Here is a 14,303-nt window from a genome sequence, read left to right as displayed (position 1 = left end):
TTCACGCTTACATTTTCCCAGCTTTATCATGAGTTTCCATGTTTACAATTTTAAAAGTACTGGGGAGGCCTTCCAGTTGGCTTGGATTTTGTTTAAGGCACTTCTCTGGGCCAATCACTGTGAAGAGAAGGTACCAGGATTGTTTCAGTTCGGGTGTCCATCCCTACACCAATCACAACCACCTGTCAGCTGGTGGCAGACAAACTAATAGGTGTCTGCCTATTCCATCTCCTTGACCTCATGTGTACCAACTCCTTTCCCTGATTTTATTTGACAAATATCTATTAAAAGTTCATTTAGTGCAAAGTATTGTGCTAGGCTATTAGATTAAGCATTTACATTTAATGTATCAAAACTAAACTTTTTAAGGAAAGCAAACATCTTTCCTTAATCCCTATAGTCATAATTCAGTCTTTTCTGCATTTATTTTTCAGAGCCAGAGTGTAGCAAAACCTTCAAGCACTGGTTTATTGGGACCATCCTAGTACACACGAGTCGGGTGATTTTTATCTTTTGTTCCTATCCTTGCCATCTTTAATCTGTCAGGCAGTCCTGAATCTATACCATCAGGCTTGTTTGTTCTACTTCTCTATCCTTTTATCATGGTTCCATTAACTCACATCCAAGGGTGTCAAGAGAATAAATAGTCCAATAAAACAGAAGAATATACTTCCAGTTTTAAAAAGAAAGAAGCATACAAGAAATACATAAATCATACCATATGACAATAGCCTAGAAGATTGCATGGGAGGATCTTTGTGCTTTCTGCAGGAAAAAAGAAAAATGGAATTTCCGTGCCTTGCATCAGCACTTGACAGCTGAATATTGGGCAGTAAAAGGAGGAATGGGTGTCAGGAATGATTTTGCCTGAAATAAGCACAAATCCATGGAGTATGACCATATGTTTTCCCTGGCAATCATCTTATAATTCAGGATAATTTAAATCTAGCCTAAACCTACATTTTATCTAAGAAATTCTTAATCATAAACATTTCCTCCTCATAGAACACAGTCTCTTACAACATGGGCTTGACACGCAACTCCCTATCACTTAATGTCACACCTATGTAATGGACACTCATGTCTCAATGAGCTCTTCCCAGATAAACAGAAGGCACCTGTCCAAGAGTAATAAACACTTGGTACACAGGTTGCTAAGAGCACAAATAAAGATAAATTTGTTAGCCTGACCTAAATGTTCTCTGGATCTCAAATTAATCTAATGTTTTCTGGTATTTGGCACTTTCTCTATCTAAACTGAAAAGACCACTCTATTGTCAGGGTCTCATCACTCCCTTTCAAGAAGTAATTGTTCTTTTGCCTCCTGGTGCTTCCCTGCTGCTTCAATGGGGTACACTGTGAGCTCCAAATGTAGCACCCAGATTCAAGCAGAATATAATTCAAAGTCATTCAAAATCAAATGTTAGGTTCCTGGAGTCAATGCTGATGTAAGGCTAAGCCTAACATTTAAGGGGAATTTTTTTTAGATTTTCTACATGACTTGAATTAGAAATTTATTATATTAGCATTTAAAAATGCACTTTAGAGTTCTCAGTTTAAACTCATAGTTTTACAGTTGAGGAAACCCAGACTCCAAGAACTAATTTCCCCAAGGTCACACAGACCTTAGTGACTGCCAGCTTATTTTACCTTAATTATACAGAAACTGAATCTATTTAACTGCTCAAAATATGTTCTATACATTTTAATTTGTTTAGTTATGACAAACAAAGAAATTTTCTCTGTCAATAGAAAGCTGGATTAACGAGCAGCCAACAAGCTTACCTGCCAACTTCTGTAGATATTCACAAGTTAATAATTAGTTTTCCTTTCTGGGAAATAAAGATTCTGTACACCAGTCTCTAAGAAGAAGAACCACTGAGAAGGTCACCAGCTATAAATAGAGAAAACTCGTGCCCCAACCTCCCCATTAAATAAGAACACTTACACTAATATTATTACTACTATTACTATTTAACATAATATAACCTCTGATGTCCTCCTAGAGCAAGTTCTGGAATGAGGTTTATAGCTCTTAGGAACTGATTCTCTTTTTACAACCAAAGCTTGTTTGCTGTTGTCTAGAGACCTGGTGTTTGAAAAAAGTCTCTTACTGACAACTATGACCAAAATGAAAGCTTTTGCTCATCTGAACCTAACCTGATCTTCTGCCTGAAACAGGCAAGATAGCTTTACAATAGGACAGAATCACACTGCATGTACTCAAACTCACTAGTCCAAAGGGTCATGTGACCACTGTGTGCTCCCTGCAAACCCTCCCAGGCTTGTGAATTTCCCTAGTTTGCCACTTTGGCCACTTGATCAGTCCTTCTACTTCACCTACTGTCTCCACAGGATTGCCATACAGTGGTACAGATTTTTCCCAAGCATCTGCCCATTTTATTTGTTTAGAAGCAACAGTTCTCCAGCTGACTCTGTTTGTCCTCCTATCAGGACCAAATACTCTTAGGGAAATTATTTTATTATTATTATTATTATTTTAAAATTTCTCCTCTTAAGATAGTTTATATAATCCTGCATTTGTTTAACATCAGAGTGAAATTTAAATAAAAGGAAATTTGCTAGCCTTTCTATGTTCTACGGGAGGCAGATTATAAGAATTGTAAATCCTGTACTACACAGCACTGAAACAGAATGCACATGTGCATCATGGAGGAGTCTCCCAGTGCAATGCTTAGCAAGGAAACGGGAAGCAAAGAGAACATGCTGAGCAATCCCATATTTGTCAAGTTCAAAGTCAGCAAACCTAAGTCTATGGTTATACGGGTCAGATAGTGGTTGCCTTTGGCTGGGCTATCAGCCATCAGTGGGCATCAAGAACCTACTGGTGAAGCTAGAAAAGTAGTGTCTTGATGTGGGTAGTGGCAAAAATACCTCATATAAGTACTCACCTAGTGTAAACATGAATTGTGTATGTTACTATATGTAAATATGCATGTATTATGCTTTAAAAATATGTTATATCTATTTTTTTTAACTTTTGTTTAAAGATCCAGTGATGCGCTTGATGTGATTTATATAAGAAGCCTGCCTCAAGGTCAGGTTTCCCTTTTGGCTCAGCTGGTAAAGAATCTGCCTGCGATGAGGGAGACCTGGGTTCAGTCCCTGGGTTGGGAAGATCTCCCGAAGAAGCGAAAAACAACCTACCCCAATATTCTGGCCTGGAGAATTCCATGGACTGTATAATCCATGGGGTCACAAAGAGTCAGACATGACTGAGCCACTTTGCCTTTCATTCCTCAAGATCACCATTACTGTAACTATAAATTTCTTTTTCATGGTGCAGAGTCTGTTGTCCTAGCCTTGATCAATGAGGAAGCCCATGTTTACCCCCACCAGCCTGGTTGCTCTTCCAGGAGACAATGTTAGCCAGGCTGTTCTGCAGAGGATGTGGGCTCCCATCTCCCTCCACTGGGCTGCATCTTCCAGTGTTGTTATGATGACCTGGTGTTTTCTCCTGGTCAGAATTATCTTCTAGATATCCAAAGTACACACACATCTTTCTGGATATGCCAGGAAAATCCAAAAGAACACTCAGAAATTTTCCTTCAAGTATTTTTAAAATATTTTAAATATAACAGCATCACAATACCAAAGAATATTGTGTTTGATTCATAATCTTAATAATTAATAAAGGAAATGAAGGAGTGTGATCCCAATGATTATAGCATGCTAACTAATCACTTGTTTTCCTGTGTCCATGTTCTTTGTCTATCCTTGTCTTTACATACAAATAATTTAAAAGATATAGTCATATCATATAGGCATTAAAACAGGTACACAGATAAATAGAATGCAATAGAGAGTCTTTCCAATCTGGATGTCTTTTATTTCATTTTCTTGCCTAATTGCTCTAACTAGTACCTCTAGTATAACACTGAATAGATGTGGTGAGAGCAGATATTCTTGTATTATTCTTAACCTTGGAGAATCTAGTTTTCCTTCTTTAAGAATGATGTTAGTTGTGGATTTTTAGACATGGCCTGTATTAGGTAGAGGGTGTTCTCTTCTACTTTCAGTTTATTGAGTTTTGTTTTGTTTTTTTCATGAAAGGATATTAGATTTTGCCAAATGCTTTTTCTGTGTCTGTTGAGACGATCATATTGTTTTTTTCTCTTCACTGCATTAATGTGGTATATTATATTGAATGATTTTTGTGTATTGAATTACCCATGCTTTGAGGGGATAAATCCTACTTGGTTATGGTGTATTATATTTTTATATGTTGCTAGTATTTGGTTTGCTAGTATTTTGTTGAAGATTTTTGCATCTATATTTATAAGAGATATTGGTCTGTAGTTTTCTTGTGATGTCTTTGTCTGGCTTTGGTATCGGGGTCATACTGGCTTCATAGAAGGAGTCAGAAAGGATTCTTGGACTTCCACAGGCAGCATCTGATGGCAGGATGTCTCCCAGGCATTGGTTCCTGGGCTTCCTGCTTTAGAAGTGCAGCAGCCAGCACCAGGGGAAGGTGACAGGCTTCCCCAAGGATGACTCTTCCAAGCCCGTGTACCTCTCAGCTTTCCTTGGCTACCAGGCTGGCATGACCCATGTTGTGAGAAAGGTTGATAGACCAGGGTCCAAAGTGCATAAGAAAGAAGTTGTGGAGGTTGTGACCATAGTGGAGACTATGCCCTTTATGACTGTGGGCACTGTGGGCTGCATGGAAACACTATGGGGCCTCCAGACCTTTAAGTCCGTCTTTGCCGAGCATATCAGCGATGAGCGCAAAAGGTGTTTCTATTAGAACTGGCATTAAATATAAGACAAACGCCTTCACCAAATACTGTAAGAAGTGACAGGATGTAGAAAGCAAGAAGCAGCTGGAGAGGAACTTCAGCCCACACCCAGATGTGCCTGCTTCCTCTATGCCAGAAGAAGTCCCACCTAATGGAGAGCCAGGTGAACAGAGGCCCTGTGGACAAAAAAATTGGACTGGGCCCATAAGAAACTAGAGCAGCAGGTCCCTGTGAACCACATATTTGAGTAGGGTGAGACGATTATTTGTCATTGGGACGACCAAGGACAAACACTACAAAGGGATCACCAGCCATTGGTACACCAAGAAGCTACCCTGGAAAACCCACCAAGAGTTTCACTAGGTTGCCTGTATTTGGGTGGTCATCTTGCCTGGGTGGTCTTTCTGTGGCTTGGGCTAGGCAGAAAGGCTGCCATCACTGTACAAGATCAACAAGAAGATCTATAAGATTGGCCAGGGCTACCTCATCAAGAATGGCAAAATAATCAAGAACAATGCCTCTACTGATTACACCCAAAAGCATCAGCCCTTTGGGTGGCTTTATCCACTCTGGTAAAGTGACCAAGGACTTTGTTATGCTCAAAGACTGTTTGGTAGGAACCAAGAAGAGAGTACTCACCCTGTGCAAGTCTTTGCTGATGCGGACCAAACAGCAGACCCTAGAGAAAGTTAACTTCAAGTATATTGACACCACCTCCAAATTTGGCCATGGCTGCTTCCAGATTGTGGGAGAGAAGAAAGGGTTCATGGGACCACATAAGAAGGACTGAATTGCAAAGGAAGAAGGGGCTTAGTATCGGAATAGATTGTACAACTGGCGGAATCTCAATACAGTTAATTTCCAGTGACAACAAAAGAAGAAAGTGTTCCCTCTTCTATTTTTTAGAAGAGTTTGCAAAGGACTGATGTCAATTCTCCTTTAAATGTGTGGTAGAAATCATCAGGATATAATTTCCTTTACACATTTAAATGGTATGGTATTAACACAGTGCTGTTTTAGCTTGTATTTCTTTGATAACTAGCAAGGTTAAACACCTTCCCGTATGTTTCCTTGTTAATTATTTCTGTTGGTATGTATTGTTTGTTCATATCCTTTGCTCATTTTTATATTGGGGTCTCAATGTTTTTCTTATCAAGTTTAATGAGCCTTTTAGAGTTCAGTTCAGTTCAGTTGCTCAGTCATTTCCGAATCTTTGCAACCCCATGAACCACAGCATGCCAGGCCTCCTTGTCCATCACCAACTCCCAGAGTCCACCCAAACCCATGTCCATTGAGTCCTTGATGCCATCCAGCCATCTCATCCTCTGTCGTCCCCTTCTCCTCCTGCCCTCAATCTTTCCCAGCATCAGGGTCTTTTCAAATAAATCAGCTCTTTGCATCAGGTGGCCAAAGTATTAGAGTTTCAGCTTCAACATCAGTCCTTCCAATGAATACTCAGGACTGATGTCCTTAAGGATGGACTGGTTGGATCTCCTTGCTGTCCAAGGGACTCTCAAGAGTCTTCTTCAACACCACAGTTCAAAAGCATCAATTCATCCACGCTCAGCTCTCTTTATAGTCCAATTCTCACATCCATACCTGACCACTGGAAAAACCATAGCCTTGACTAGATGGACCTTTGTTGGCAAAGTAATGTCTCTGCTTTTTAATATGCTATCTAGGTTGGTCATAACTTTCTTTCCAAAGAGTAAGCATCTTTTAATTTTGTGGCTGCAGTCACCATCTGCAGTGATTTTGGAGCCCAAAAAAATAAAGTCAGTCACTGTTTCCCCATCTATTTCCCATGAAGTGATGGGACCAGATGCCATGATCTTTGTTTTCTGAATGTTGAGCTTTAAGCCAACTTTTTCACTCTCCTCTTTCACTTTCATCAAGAGGCTCTTTAGTTCTTCACTTTCTGCCATAAGTGTGGGGTCATCTGCATATCTGAGGTTATTGATATTTCTCCCGGCAATCTTGATTCCAGCTTGTGCTTCCTCCAGCCCAGCGTTTCTCATGATGTACTCTGCATATAAGTTAAATAAGCAGGGTGACAGTATACAGCCTTGACGTACTCCTTTTCCTATTTGGAACCAGTCTGTTGTTCCATGTCCAGTTCTAACTGTTGCTTCCTGACCTGCATATAGGTTTCTCAAGAGGCAGGTCAGGTGCTCTGGTATTCCCATCTCATTCAGAATTTTCCACAGTTTATTGTGATCCACATAGTCAAAGGCCTTGTGTTAGTCAATAAAGCAGAAATAGATGTTTTTCTGGAACTCTTTTGCTTTTTCAATGATCCAGCGGATGTTGGCAATTTGATCTCTGGTTCCTCTGCCTTTTCTAAAACCAACTTGAACATCTAGAAGTTCATGGTTCACCTATTGCTGAAGCCTGGCTTGGAGAATTTTAAGGATCATATTACTAGCATGTGAGATGAGTACAATTATGCAGTAGTTTGAGCATTCTATGGCATTGCCTTTCTTTGGAATTGGAATGAAAACGTTTTCACTGTCAATCCAGGCATACACACACATGTGCACACAAACACACACACACACACACACACACACACACACATGCATATATATCAGACATATCTAATCCATAAGGTAATATCCTCCCTCTGAGTCCCTGTTGATGGTTCCATTTAGGGAGTCAAACTTGCTGAGTGCCATGCCTACATGCTCAGCTCAACACAATATCTAATTCAACTTCCCCCAACTTTTTTACAAAGTGTTAAGTATTAGTGTAGTTGCTCAGTCATGTCCAACTCTTCGCGACCCCATGGACTGTAGCCCACCAGGCTCCTCTGTCCATGGGATTCTCCAGGCAAGAATACTGGAGTGGGTTGCCATTTCCTTCTCCAGAGGATCTTCCTGACCCAGGGATCAAACCTGGGTCTTCCACATCACAGGCAGATGCTTTACCCTCTGAGCCACCAGGGAAGCCCAAGGGAAACATCAAAATGGAAAACAAGCCATTTAACTAGTATGTGTCTTGAAAAATTCATTCAGTTCACCATTTTAATGAAAAGCTAATGAAGAGGACTTGAGTCTTCTATAGGGACAAACATTTGTTTAATAAGACCAGTTGGCATATGGTCTGCTTAGAGGATTTTAAACTAAAATGTTATTCCCTACAAGCCTATAACAATGCCTGGACAACCCTCATTAGAAAATGTGTTATTTGTGATTAGATTTGGAAAATACTTATTCCATATATATTTTGTGTGGGTTATGTGTGTGAAGGTGAGTGAAGGTGAGTGGACTGTAGGTGTATGAGTTTAAATGAAAGAAAAGGAAATAAAACACATAGTTTTTTTTTTACTCCATAATTTTTTAAATAAAATTTTATTTACTTTCCTAAATTTCTCACAATTTAATATTCCACAGAGGCATTTTTGCTAGCACAGAATAAGAGCCAAATCACTCAAAGTCAGCCTCAATAAAGTAATTTAAACTACCTAGTATAGATTTTCCCTAGCTTTTTGCACTGTCACTGGAAACAAAACAGCTGTTTATGTTTAGGAGATTTTTATCTCCTAGTCTCTTGTCACTTTAGATGAGTACAGACACAGTTATACAATGTTTTCTCATACCAAACCTATAGGAATAATATACATGTTGACTATATGGAAGGTGTTTTAATCATTCTTGTTTTTTTCATTCTTCTTTAGTCTATTTCTAATCATAAATTGAGCCTATTTTGTACATTTTATTCCTATAAGAATTTGTTGTTTAGTCTGAGTCATGTCAGACTCTTTGCCACCATATAGGTTGTATCATGCCAGGCTCCCCTGTCTTTCACTATCTCACAGAGTTTTCTCAGATTCAAATCAAAGAGTCAGTGATTCTATCTAACCGTCTCATCCTCTGCCACTCCCTTCTCCTTTTGCCTTTAATCTTTCTCAGTAACACAGTCTTTTCTAATAGGTTAGCTCTTTGCATCAGATGGCCAAAGTACTAGAGCTTCAGTATCAGTCCCTCCAATGAGTATTCAGGGTTTATTTCTTTTAGGATTGATTGGTTTGATCTCCTTGCAGGCCAACGGACTCTTAAGAGTTTTCTCCAGAACCATAATTCAAAAGCATCAGTTCTTCCAAGCTCAGCTTTCATTATAGTCCAATTCTCACATCTGTTCATGACTAATGGAAAAAACCGCAGCTTTGAGTGTATGAAACATTGTTGGCAAAAGTGATGTCTCTTCTTTTTAATACATTGTCTTGGTTTGTCATAGCTTTTCTTCCAAGGAGCAAGTGTCTCTCAATTTCAAGGCTGCAGTCACTGTCCACAGTGATTTTGGAGCCCAAGAAAATAAAATCTGTCACTGTTTCCACTTATCCCCAGCCTATTTGCCATGAAGTGATAGGACTGGATGCCATGATCTTAGTTTTTTGAATGCTGAGTTTCAAGCCAGCTTTTGCACTCTCCTCTTTCACCCTCATCAAGAGGTTCTTCAGTTCCTTTTCACTTTCTCCTGTTAGAGTGTTATCATCTGCATATCTGAGGTTTTTGCTATTTCTTCTGGCAATCTTGATTCCAGCTTGTGCTTCGTCCAGCTCAGCAATTCATGTGATGTATTCTGCATATAAGTTAAATAAGCAGGGTGACAATATACAGCCTTGATGTACTCCTTTCCCAATTTGGAACAAGTCTGCTGTTCCATGTCAAGTTCTAACTGTTGCTTCTTGACCCACATACAGGTTTCTCAGGAGGCAAGTAAGGTGGTCTGGTATTCCCATCTCTTGAAAAATTTTCCACAGTTTTTTGTGATCCACACAGTGAAAGGCTTTAGTATAGTCAATGAAGCTAAAGTAGCTGTTTTTTCTGGAACTCCCTTGCTTTCTCCATGATCCAACACATGTTGGCAATTTGATCTCTGGTTCCTCTGCCTTTTCTAAACCCGTCTTGTACGTCTGGAAGTTCTCAGTTCATGTCCTCCTGAAGCCTCGCTTGAAGGACTTTAAACATGACGTTGCTAGCATGTGTAATGCAATTTTACAGCAGTCTGACCATTCTTTGTTGTTGACTTTCCTTGGGATTGGAATGGAAATCGAACTTTTCCAGTCCTGTGGCCACTGCTGAGTTTTCCAAATTTGCTGACATGTTGAGTGCAGCACTTGAACAGCATTATCTTTTAGGATTTTAAATAACTCAGCTGGAATTCCATCACCTCCACTAGCTTTGTTCATAGTAATGCTTACTTAGGCCTACTTGACTTCATACTCCAGGATGTCTGGCTGTAGGTGAGAGACCACACCATCATGGTTATCTGCGTCTTTAAGACCTTTTATATATAGTCCTTCTGTGCGTTCTTGCCACTTCTTCTTAATCTCTTCTGCTTCTGTTAGGTCCTTACCATTTCTGTCCTTCATTGAGCCCATACTTGCATGAAATGTTCTCTTGATGTCTCCAATTTTCTTGAGATTTCTAGTCGTTCCCATTCTATTGTTTTGCTCTATTCTGTGCATTATTCATTGAAGAAGGTCTTCTTATCTCTACTCGTTACTCTCTGGAACTCTGCATTCAGTTGGGTATATCTTTCCTTTTCTCCCTTCTGTTTCACTTTCCTTTTCTCAACTGTTTGTAAAGCTTTCTTAGACAACCTCTTTGCCTTTTTGCCTTTATTTTTCTTTGGTATGATTTTGTTCACTGCCTCCTGAACAATGTTACAAACCTCCATCCATAGTTCTTCAGACATTCTGTCTGCCAGATCTAATCCCTTGAATCTATTCATCACCTCCACTGCATAATCATAAGTGATTTGATTTAGGTCATAGCTGAATGGCCTTGTGGTTTTCCCTACTTTCTTTAATTGAGCCTGAATTTTCAATACGGAGCTCATGAGCTCAGCCACAATCAGCTCCAGATTTTGCTGACTGTATAGAGCTTCTCCATCTTCGGCTGCAAAGAATATAATCAATCTGATTTCAGTATTGACTATTTTTGGTGATGGCCATGTATAGAGTATTCTTATGTGTTGTTGGAAAAGTATGCTTGTTATGACCAGTATGTTCTTTTGGTAAAATTCGGTTAGCCTTTGTCCTGCTTCATTTTGTAGTCCAAGGCCAAACTTCCTGTTACTCCAGGGATCTTTTGACTCCCTACTTTTGTGTTCCAATGATGAAAAGGACTTTTTTTTAATGTTAGTTCTAAAAGGTCTTGTAGATCTTCATAGAATCATTCAATTTCAGCTTCTTTGTCTTTAGTGGTTGGAGCACAGACATGGATTATTGTAATGTTGATTGGCTTGGAAACAAACTGACATCATTCTCTTTTGTTGACTCCATTTCTTCTAGGGATTCTTGCCCACAGTGCTATATACAAGGGTCATCTGAATTAAACTCACCCATTCCCATCCATTTTAGTTCATTGATTCCTAAGATATCGATGTTCACTCTTGCCATCTCCCGCTTGACCATGTCCAATTCACCTTGATTCTTGGACCCAACATTCCAGATTCCTATGCAATATTGTTCTTTAAAGCATCAGACTTTACTTTCACCACCAGACACATCCACAACTGAGCATTGTTTCTGCTTTGGCCCAGCCGCTTCATTCTTTCTGGAGCTATTCATAATTGCCCTCTGCTCTACCCCAGTAGCACACTGGAAACCTTCCGAACTCATCTCAGTGTCATATGGAAGATATGCGGCTCATCTTCCAGTGTCATATCTTTTTGCCTTCTCATACTGTTCATGGGGTTCTCTCAGAAAGAATACAGGAGTGGTCAGCCACTTCCTCCTCCAGTGGACCGTGTTTCATCAGAACTGTTCACTATGACCCAGTCTGTGTTGTGGCCCTGCATGATATGGCTCATAGCTTCACTGAGTTATACAAGTCCCATTGCCACAACAAGGCTGTGATCCATGAAGGGGACTTTAAGAAGTATCCCTACATATTTTAATGTGTAATTTAATAAAGCATAGGTGTCTCTAGAAGCTTAATAGACAATGTATGCCTACATGATCCTTGCAAAATGTACCTAACCTTTCTGGGTCTGTTTCCCCATTCCTAGTAGGATGATAGCTCTTTCAAGATTGTTGAGAGATTCTACCAAACCTTTGCTCCAGCCATCTTAGCAGATGTAACAAGAGTAGAGGCCACTGAACAAATAAAAGGCAGCATAGGATCAAGGAGCATCATCAAGGACCAAATCCTGTCCTCTCTGCTGCCCAGATGATTCAAAACCCTTGCCCTTTAGCTGAAAAATCACCCTGAGTGAAGGGAAGGAGAAAAGAGACAGAAAGGCCTTAAAGTTCTGTAAGTATGTTAAATCATGGGTAAGTAAGGAAACACTGGACTGACTGAGTCCACCATGAATTGCCCAGATTGACTTTTCTACATTAACTTGCCATTGTGAGGCTCCTTCTTTGAGACAAAAAAATGCCAGATGCCTATTCTCTTCAATCACAGTTGGATCTAGTTTGACAGAGTAGTTGGAAAATTTGTGGAGGAGGGTTAGGTAGAGAGAGGACTGTTTCTGTAAACTTTCTCCTCATTATATCCTTCATGGATATCCTATCCATTATTAGATCCTAAGCACTGACATCAACACTTATACATATGATTTCTTTTGAAGTAGACAAAAGTGTGAGTCACAGCTGGTGCTGGAGAAGACTCATGAGAGTCCCTTGGACTGAAAGAAGATCAAACCAGTCAATCTTAAAGGAAATCAACCCTGAATATGCATTGGAAGGACTGATGCTGAAGTGGAAGCTCCAATACTTTGGCCACCTGATATGAAGAGCTGACTCATTGGGAAAGACCTTGATGCTGGGAAAGATTGAGGGCAAAAGAAGGGGGTAGCAGAGGATGGGATGGTTAGATAGCATCACCAACTCAATGGACATAAATTTCAACAAGCTCTAGGAGATAGTAGAGAACAGAGGAGCCTTGTGTGCTGCAGTCCATGGGGTCCCAGGGTTGGACACGACTTAGCAACTGAACAGCAACATCATCGCTGGAAAACTTTTTTCCAACCTCATGTCAGTCTTTATGTTTGACCTATTGCTAATGGAAATGTTCTACCAAATCCAGGAAAAATACACCCTTTACACACCTTACTTGCATAATCATCAAATTATGAAAATATCTACAGTCCTAAGTGTATCAACATTGCCAGTAACTGTAACTGGGTCATCAGAACTTGAAATAGCTAACAAGCATTACCATTAGCAAAGGCCCATAGAGCAGAGGTCAAGAGTTAGATGTTCACACAAGTGAAAGGCTTCTAAAAGTTTTAACATGGGAAATTGTTTACCAGCTCTTTCCATGCAGTGACACGGATACACTTTATTCATCCTGGGAGCATATACACATTGATGCTGTGGAGCAAGCACCTCTTTCCTGTAGACAACTTTCTTACTGCCATTAGTGATCATGCTTCAGATAGGAGTCAACGTGGCGCCTTCACATTATCTCTTTCTACAACTGTGAACCCCTCTCAGCACATCGCAAGAGCAGGAAAATGAGTAAATGAAAACCTGAAAACAAGTTGGAAACAGAAGCACCCCATTTAATTGAACTGAAAAGTTCTTCCTAAGTTTGCGGCAAACTCACTTGGCAGCAAAGTGTGAACTGATATTCAACTGTTTAAAGACTATTTACCCTAGTTAGCATGAATATTCATTCATTTCTCTGCAGAAATAACAATGTGCTTGATTACAGGGCAAAGACCTGTTGGGAACATTATATTATACATCAGCACATTACATAAGTTATATGCATTTGATTATCTTTCTGAAATTCGAAAATCTCTGAATTCTAAAATGTTTGTAGCCTCAAAGGTTTTAGGTAAAAAAGAGTGAATTTGTACTCATTTTTCTAATTAGGTTATATAGAATTAGTCTAGCCACTTTAATTTCATATGGTAATATACTTGGTCCATATTCCTGATTCTAGTTTCCTCATTTGTATCCATGCCATAATATATCTCATCTTAACTGGAGTACTAGGTAATTTATGATAGCTGAGCACTTAATTTGAATATATGTATGTATACATATATAAAACCTATATGTTTATGTGATACAAATACACACAGAGAACTGCTTTGGGAACCACCTCAAATTTAGTAAACACAGGTATATAACTGATACTTTCATTCAACAGCCTATTTCTCAGGAGCAAAGTTTAAATCAAGTGTGCTGGCAGTGACAGAAGGAATATCACTGAAAAACCTAGTTTTAAAGAGGCTGTCTTCACGAGGGGAACTCTCAGATCTCTCTTCAAATTGCTGAATATCTTAAAGGAAGTTGATCATCATGCTGGGAATCAATTTGTATGTAAACTGTTTAAAGAGCTTGTATGTGACATCCACAAACACAGAGAGCACTGCAAGAGTTTCTTCTTGAAGATATTGCAAGAAGAGCTTAGGTTTCTATTTTTCAAAGAACTGTAATACATATTCTCTGTATTTGGTTTTGTATAATGAGGCTGTTAATAATAGCCACCCCAAGAGTTGTTTTGAGGGTTAGATAACACATTAAAGGAAAAAGCAAGAGAGTTCCAGAAAAACATCTATTTCTGCTTTATTGACTAT

At 39.4% G+C, this 14,303-nt stretch overlaps 1 pseudogene; it reads left to right on the top strand.

Moving 5' to 3' along the window:
- Nucleotides 1–4,426: 4,426 nt before the first annotated feature.
- LOC102392318 lies at nt 4,427–5,574 on the top strand (annotated as a pseudogene).
- The last annotated feature ends 8,729 nt before the right edge of the window (nt 5,575–14,303 follow it).

This window comes from Bubalus bubalis, chromosome 13 (genome assembly GCF_019923935.1).
Source record: "Bubalus bubalis isolate 160015118507 breed Murrah chromosome 13, NDDB_SH_1, whole genome shotgun sequence".
In the NCBI taxonomy this organism is placed as follows: Eukaryota; Metazoa; Chordata; class Mammalia; order Artiodactyla; family Bovidae; genus Bubalus; species Bubalus bubalis.
The sequence above is the reverse complement of the archived record's forward strand: the minus strand, read 5'-3'. Positions and strand labels throughout refer to the sequence as shown.